The 8,326-nt window shown below is 40.9% G+C and overlaps 1 long non-coding RNA gene and 1 other non-coding gene across 2 annotated transcripts; one reads left to right on the top strand and one right to left on the bottom strand.

Moving 5' to 3' along the window:
• Window positions 1–5,722: 5,722 nt before the first annotated feature.
• On the bottom strand, window positions 5,723–5,794 carry trnae-cuc (transfer RNA glutamic acid (anticodon CUC)). The gene has a single exon. It is a non-coding gene; the product is annotated as a tRNA-Glu (tRNA).
• Window positions 5,795–6,090: 296 nt separating this feature from the next.
• LOC107671964 (uncharacterized) lies at window positions 6,091–7,002 on the top strand. The gene is made up of 3 exons (XR_001632276.1): window positions 6,091–6,266; window positions 6,775–6,867; window positions 6,968–7,002. It is a non-coding gene; the product is annotated as an uncharacterized LOC107671964 (long non-coding RNA).
• Window positions 7,003–8,326: the final 1,324 nt, after the last annotated feature.

Consider the following 8,326-nt stretch of genomic DNA (forward strand, 5'->3'; position numbering starts at 1 on the left):
GGTGGTAAGGCACGAATCATGTTGCCTAACGTGCGGTTAAATCTCTCGACAGCCCCGTTACCCATCGGGTGGTAAGGAGTCGTATGGGATTTTTGAACACCTGCAAGCTGAAGCATTTCAGAAATCAGGCTGCTTTCAAAATTGGCTCCCTGGTCAGAATGTACTCGCTCAGGAAAGCCGTAGATGCAGAAAAAGTTGTCCCATAGCTGTTTTGCTACCGCCTTTGCTGATTGGTTAGGACAGAGGTAAGCCTGAGACAGCTTGGTAAAATGGTCTGTCATGACCAAGACATCCAGAGACTTATTAGATGAGTCTTCGGCAGACCAAAAATCTACACAAACCAGACAGCCCCGTTACCCATCGGGTGGTAAGGAGTCGTATGGGATTTTTGAACACCTGCAAGCTGAAGCATTTCAGAAATCAGGCTGCTTTCAAAATTGGCTCCCTGGTCAGAAGGGATGCTGGTAGAAAACCACCATCCCCAAGAATGACCTTATTTTTGTCTGTGATGGAATATCAGAGCCATCTTCCATAAGATTCTGTTCTGTGATGTCAACAATAGCTCTGACCTTATCAGGATCTGTAGCTACGCCTTCACTACTCACAACGTGTCCAAGAAACTTAACGGAAGGTTTCATAAAATGACACTTCTTTTGAGACAGTTTCAAATTGTGAGCCTGAAGTCTCTGGAAAACCATGTCTAGTCGTTCCAAAGCAAGCTGTTCATCAGGGGCGAAAACGAGGATGTCATCAAGATAACACAGCATGCTCATAAAGTTCTGATCGCCAAATATGTTCATCATCATCCTCATGAACGTCGCAGGGCTATTGCATAGCCCCTGAGGAAGCCTGTTATACTCGTAGAGACCGAATGGCGTAGTAAAAGCTGTGAATCTCTTGTCATCCTCATGCACCTCCACATTATAATAACCTGATGTTAAGTCCATTGTGGAAAAGAATGCGTTACCACCCAGAGCTGCAAGCGCATCCGCTTGGTGCGGAAGAGGATGTGCATCTTTAACGGTGCGCGCATTTAGCCAGCGGAAGTCTGTGCACAGCCTCAGATCACCATTTCTCTTCCAGACTAACACCAGAGGTGACGCATAATCACTCGCTGACTTTCTGATTATGTTGCACTCCTCCATGTCATCCAGGGCCTCACGCAGTTTCTCATAGTGTGATGGTGACAGTCTTCTGTAGGGAAGTCTGAAGGGTTTAGTATCACTTAGGCAGATTCTATGAACAAAGCCTTTGGCCTTGCCACAGTCTAATCCATGATGTGAAAATATTGACTCATACTTAACCAACAGTTCAACTAACTTCCCTCTCCAGTAAGGTGTCAAAGAGTTTGAGTCAATGTCAATATCTTGGAGCCCCAGGCTAGACAGTGCTGAGCTAGTAAGACCATGCGGCATGTAGGGTTGTCTCTCCATCTCGCACAGTTTACTGCTGCAATTTGCCGGACTTTCAGTGTTCACTTCATTACACTGCAGATCTTTCACCCGTTGAAATGACATATCAAGACATCAAAATCTTCTAGCGCCATGCAGGTGTAAACATCAGCCAGTTTGCAGTTGCGTCTTAGACAGATAGGCTTGTTCGATGGGTTGATAACTTTAACTGGAGTACTGCCATCCCCCCATAAAGACACTACTATCCTGCCCACCAACACGTTTATTGGTGCAGCGCGTGCTATGCTAGGCTCCACAATGACTGTACTGCCCGCAGAAAGGGTTTTGTCACTGAACAACTTTCCCCACACTATATGTTCTTTCATGGGTTCCAAAGTGACAGCACGCTTAAGTTTTACAGTTCCTACTTTTGTAGGGGGATCCGTTCCTTTCCATGACTCAACATTGCACAAGAGTTGCATCAAAGCACCTGTATCAGGATCTTTGCCTCGTGAGTCAGATACCTTCCCCCAGAAATCGCTGGATACTTTCATGTCATGAATGAGATGTTTTATGACATTACTTCCCAAAATTAGGTCAGCATTTTGCCCATCAACAATTAAGGCAGGTACAGAGAAGGAGCAGTTGAATACTTTCATCTGGACATCACATACTCCCAGTGGGCTTGTTCTTTGACCACCACAGCCAATCAGTGTGAGCATTGTTGGGGCTACGTCATCTGAGGAAAGTGCATTTGCTTCTATGAGTTTTGACAGGGCATGAGAACTCATAGTACAGGCCATAGACCCACTATCAAGCATTCCTCGAAGCAAAACAACATCCTGTACCAAGACATCAGTAAATAACAAGTCATCATTTGTGTTAAGTCTCTGCACATTTTGAAAAATCACTTTTGTCTTGTCATCAACACTACTGCAAAAGTCAGAATAAACAGATTCCAAATCAATATCCTCACTGTCAGGGGACATTACACATGGCCCTCCACTAGTCCCCTCCTCATGTGGGCCATCTAGTTTCCCTGCTGACCAGAGTTAGGACTACTCTGTTGAAGTTGTGGTTTGTTGGCAGTCCCCGCAGAGCAAGTTGATGCTCTGTGGCCAGAGGCATGACAGTTAAAGCACAGACGGTTTATTCGACAGTGTGAAAAAATATCATGACTTGCATCACCACATAATTCGCATGCTGCATTTTGTTTGGGCACAGCACTCCTTCCCTTATGCTGAGGTCTGAACACTCTTGTTGTCTGCTGACAAGATCCCTGATCCAAAACTCGTTCCAAAAGACTGATCACTCGACTCAAAGACTGATCCTGAGTAGACTGCTCAGTCACCTGGGATGGAGGTATCACAGCAGCAGCTGTCTCTAAACCACAACTGTGGGCACACAAAACGTCTGTTGACTGAGCATGGCACGCAATGCCACTCACATGTGCATTAGACTTGCGTTGTTGAAGCTTGTTCTCCCTTTGATACTCATCCAGTCTAACCTGCACATCAGCTGCAGTCCATTCATGCAGTGGCTTACACTTGAATATAAGAGACAGCTCTGGATCAGGACAGTTCCTGATAAACATTACTGTAACTTCACGAAAGGGGTCATCTAGAGTTTTTCCCTGTCTCTTCAGTCCTTCCCCAGCAATGTCAATAGCATTGTGCAGCCTAATCCAATAGTCGAATGGCTTCTCGTTTTGCAATGGCAATGTGGTGTAAAAATCTGCCAAAGACATGCACGAATACAGAGTGTCACTACAATGTTGTTTGAGCAGGTCAAAAACTGGCTTTGGACCCTTACTGAGGTCGATCAATGGGTTACTTTTTAGTCCAACCTATACCACATCACGTGCTCTACCCTGCAACTTAGTCAGTACTTCGTCAGCTTGGTCTTTCAAGGGCACTTCACGCTTCCTCAAGTACACTTTTACACTCTCCACCCACTCATCAACAGAAACTTTCTCATCCCCATCACCTCTGAAATATGGAGGCTCATTGACATCATGCTTAACAACCAAGTTAACTTTTGACAGTTCACTCATATTGAAAGTTGAATCACTTTGTTTGTTTTGGCCAAAAATCCCAGATTCAAGACATGTGACTATGTTCTGGCCAATGCTGCTGCCTATCTGTTTCACTATGTCATTAATCAGGTTCACTGGCACAGCATTTAAATCAGATAATTGCACAGAATCATCAGAAACAGCACAAGACTGACACAATAGGTGTCTGCACATCAACACTTCTTGTGTGAATAGGGGTTGAGAAAAGTGGACCTATTTTATCAGCCCCACCAATCTGATGTGTATGAGCAAACCTCAGTACCCCTCTCCCTCTTCCCATACTGTTCTGAATATTAGAACCTTCCATATCAGATGAAGTCACAATACTTCTTATAACTGACTTCTTTTTTTTTTTTTACAATGAAAAAAATATCTATAAAATTTAAATCAACAATATAATTTAGAATTCCAGTGGTCAACACTAAAATAACTCAAGATAGTATTTAAAGTCCTTTGAAGAATGAATTCAATTCACGGATCAAGATATTTCAGTCCACTAAATACTAAAGAAGTTTTCACGAATCAGGTATCCAGTTCAGTTTATATGTACAAATGGCGAACGTCTCATCCACTCAGTCACGTTGCAGCGGTCCTATCCCCCGGTCACGCCTCCACTCGCGTGCAACATTGGTCCCACGAAGAGTGAAGCAAAGGTCGCGGCACCAGTTGTAGCGGTGTGTTTTCTGCGTTGTGTCGAAACGAAAGACAGACTGCGAAAATTCTTTCCATCAGGTCCTCGTTTATTCTGGATAACACAAACGAATATATATGAGGACTCGTGCAGCATTTAAACCAGCGTGCGGCAGCAATGCACGACGCTGAGAAAGAGAAGATTACAGATATTAAAAAGAAACTTAAATAAAGAAAAATAATCAATGAAACATCTGAGTGTGCATCACATAGGGTCTTTAGATCACAATCATACAGATATATCGTGAATTCGTCTGTTACATGAAATACGGCCCTAATTGAATCACTGCAAAACTTGTGCGACCTACCGCTGTGACGTCTCATGCAGACTGGGAAGCAGCAAAGTGCACCAACCTCGGCAGGAAACCCCAAATATGGTCATGGCAAGTGGAATCACAAAATCATTTCCTAAATACACACCTGCTACACTTATCCAACATGTCAAGTGGCGAGTAAGTCCTGCTAAATCGAATTTCTTTTGTTAGTGGCATTTGTTGATTTTTCCCAACAGACGTGAACACTAGTGTTGTCTGTATGGTAGCACAGTCACTTTTTACCTAAAAGATATTGGAGTATATTTCATTATTAGCAAGTGTAATCTCTTATTTTTCTTCATTTTTATCAGTTCTATTCTGATATTTCATTCACTTATATGGGCGTCAGTGGGTGGCCTTGTTACAGTATATTACACAATGACAAATACATGCTTCATTGGGTGAGATGCAAGGGATTGCATACACGTGACTGACTGGTGCAGATGAGATGCCAACATCACGTGATTTTCTACTGGAATCCACGTGTGGATACACCTGTAGTTCTGCAAACGGTGAAAAGATGAGAAAAGATCGTGAACATTCAGAGGGAAAGGACTTCTTTTTTTTTTTTTTGAGTAGTCATTTTCGGGAGGTTGTTTAGGGAACAGGCACCATATAGCTTTAAATTAGAGATCTCAGCCTAGCTATTCAGATTTAACGGTTCAGATTGTTTTCTTTTAGAACAACAGTGGTGTAATGCTTCATTTATTTTTGTCAGTTGTTTGTATATCAATAAAGCATTCGTTGAAATGGCCTATGGTTTGATCTTTCCTCTTCTTTTCGTAATGTTAGTGACAAATGTGCCAGGAGGTGGCAGTACAGCACGTACCGGAGAGGCCATGTGCTTCTACAGGCTCTTCGCACATTTTACGCAAACATGCCATTGGAGAATATTTTTTCAACTTATCTTTGTGTTTTAGCATCTGTTTTATTGTTGCATTGAAATATATGTATATTTAAATTTGACTAGAAATGTAAATATTATAAAGTTGGATAAAATATAACATTTACTTTTGATGCAGGGCCTTCAAGTATGATATTTGGCCCTTCATACAGACTATAGGATTGATACACAGTCAGCCGTTCAGCCAGCCCAGGTATTCCCGGTGTAAAAAGCTGGATTTTCTAGTTAAGACTTTATAGCTTTCTTTCTATACGTTCACTTTTAATGTTGAATACTGAATAGCTGTGAATAGCGTTTGTTTTGCTGTAAATCATGAGTGTGAAATAGAGAAACATCGCAAAAACATTCATTCCCTGACCGGGAATCGAACCCGGTCCGCGGTGGTGAGAGCGCCGAATCCTAACCACTAGACCACCAGGGATGTAGTAGCATTTGATTCGTTCAATATTATTAAGGTAAATCCCCAAACTGTTTCGTGATTCATTTGTTTATATATGTTTATTGATAACCTTTTTAAGGTATTGTGGACGCACTTTGTTGCAAGACCAATGTCTACGTACGTAGTTCCTGAACATTTCCAGAAAACAGAGCACCAGCTGTTCTAGCCTTGCTTCCGCTGGTTTGATCCGGTTCCGCGCTGAGGGTTTATATAGAGCAGAGAAAGGCCACGCCCCCATTCACCACTGCTAGTCGTCGACGTCATCTCTCTATATAAATTTAGACGACCGAGTTGTTTTTGTTAGACAGCACTGCGGTAGATACTTACGGACGTGGAGGGTTTTATCCATCCAAACCTTTTCAAATGGGCCCCGTCGCCTAGCGTTTTCTCCCCAAAGCCTCCGACTGAATTGAGTAGGGTGCTCTAATAACATCTGCAAGAGCGGCAAAAGAAGGTGAGATGGTGGTCTACGCTTCATATTTTAAAGGGTGGTCATTGTTTGGGTCAGAGAATTTGAAGAGGGTATCGTTACATCTATCAGTGTCGTGTATTTTGCTGTAATGGGGTATGTTTTCTCACGTTTGAGACAAAAATGTTTCCTTTGTGATCGCAACTACTGTAATTCCTATGGGATTACTGTAACTTCCTCGTGTAGCCTTCTGAAAAATGCAGTAGGAAGCTTGTTTGCAATGAATGTCTCATGTGGCATAACGTCAGTTTGGCTAGTCTTGTGGTTTGGCACTAAACTGTGTAATAATGAGTAACAATTACAAGACAAATATGTAACCAATACAAGGTTTTAAAACACACGTGAGAGATAAAAGCTCTTAAATGCCTTCCCCGAGTCTGTCTGTATTCATTAATATCCATTTTCAGGGTTAAGATGAGAAGTTATTATCTAGTTTGTATTATTTACATTAAATTCATTCTCAACATTAAATGTCTTCTCAATCTCTTCACAGGGTTTCCATCTAAGTCACTATTTACACAAGTCTGTAAAATGGCAGCCATCCCATCTAGTGGTTCCCTTGTTGCTACTCACGACTACTACAGAAGTAAGTTGCCTTTGCGAGTGCTTTGCTGTTATAGTTAAATGCAACTATTAATAGTTGACGTCATAAAGAGAATTTGCCTTAGAAGACTGTTCCTTTTCAGGGCGCATTGGCTCTACATCCAGTAGCAGCTCGTGTTTTACACATCTCTAACACTGATGGAAATGTTTTTGTTACTTGTTGTTGTCTTATCCTGTGTTTTTCAGCACAATAAATGGTCTTAAACAGCCCACTACTGCTATTGGACACCTATTTATTTATTTCATATTTTGTTTTCTGTATTATAAAGAAACCATACACCACCATCTCCCCTTTACAGTTAAGAGAAAAGACCCCATGCATATAATGCATATTAGCTCTACGTATAATAGTGTACTAGAAGCTGCTTTTAAAATGAAGTGCAGAAATAATCAAATACTAAAATGACAAATTCAGCCTTTTTCACCCTGTAATTGGGTCTTGTTTTTTTTTTTTTGTTTTTTTTTTTTAAAAGGGGTCACAGGATACCCATTTTCCACACGTTGATATGATTGTTTAATCAGATGAAAATATGAAAAGTCTGTAACATCGTTTGGTTAAAATTTCTCAATGGTAGTGTAAAAAAACCCACCTTTTTTACCCTGTCAAAAACAGCTCTTTTCGGATCAAGCCATTTTTGTAGCATTTTCCTTTAAATGTTAATGAGCTCTGCTGACTCCGCCCCTCTCTTCCAAGCTGCTCTCAGAGAGACCGTTTACTTTAGCCGCATTCATCGTGAAACTTGCTAATTAGCAGATTATAAGGAAAGGCGATTTGCAAAGATTCATTACAAAACATTATACTCACTTCTTCTGTAGATGAGGCTGGATCATGAATGATTCGCGCGAACATAGACGCATTTATGTAGATCGGGGGTGCATTCCCTTCAGAAACAAATGTAATCCACTGCCAGTTCAGCGGCTCAGATGTCGGGAGTAAATGAGGACTGCGATGTTCATTATCAGTGTTGGGGGTGATATATTACAAGTAACGCAAGTTACGTAATCAGATTACTTTTTTCAAGTAACTAGTAAAGTAACGCATTACTTTTTAATTTACAAGAGAATATCTGAGTTTTTCAAATAAGTAACGCAAGTTACTTTTTTTTATTTTATTTATTGATTGACAGCTCTCCTGTCCCCATGTTGAGAGAAATCAGAAGATGTTACTGTAGTTCTAAAATAAATATGAATATGCATTAATTCATCTCACAAAAAACAAACAAACACAGATTCAGTATTCCTCAAAATGAATAAAAATAATGCAACTCAGAATATGACGCAAACCTGCAATAATTAAATGTTAAACAACACAAATATGCTTTATGTATTTATTCCCATTCTATTAACCAATGTCTTTGCTTCTGACCTTCGATGATCCAGTTCAACCATACTAATAAGCAAAAATTACTCTAGACGAACATTTGTGTCTTTTTTTACTGCTG

The sequence above is a fragment of the Sinocyclocheilus anshuiensis genome, unplaced genomic scaffold (assembly GCF_001515605.1).
Source record: "Sinocyclocheilus anshuiensis isolate Anshui unplaced genomic scaffold, SAMN03320099.WGS_v1.1 scaffold1053, whole genome shotgun sequence".
NCBI lineage: Eukaryota > Metazoa > Chordata > Actinopteri > Cypriniformes > Cyprinidae > Sinocyclocheilus > Sinocyclocheilus anshuiensis.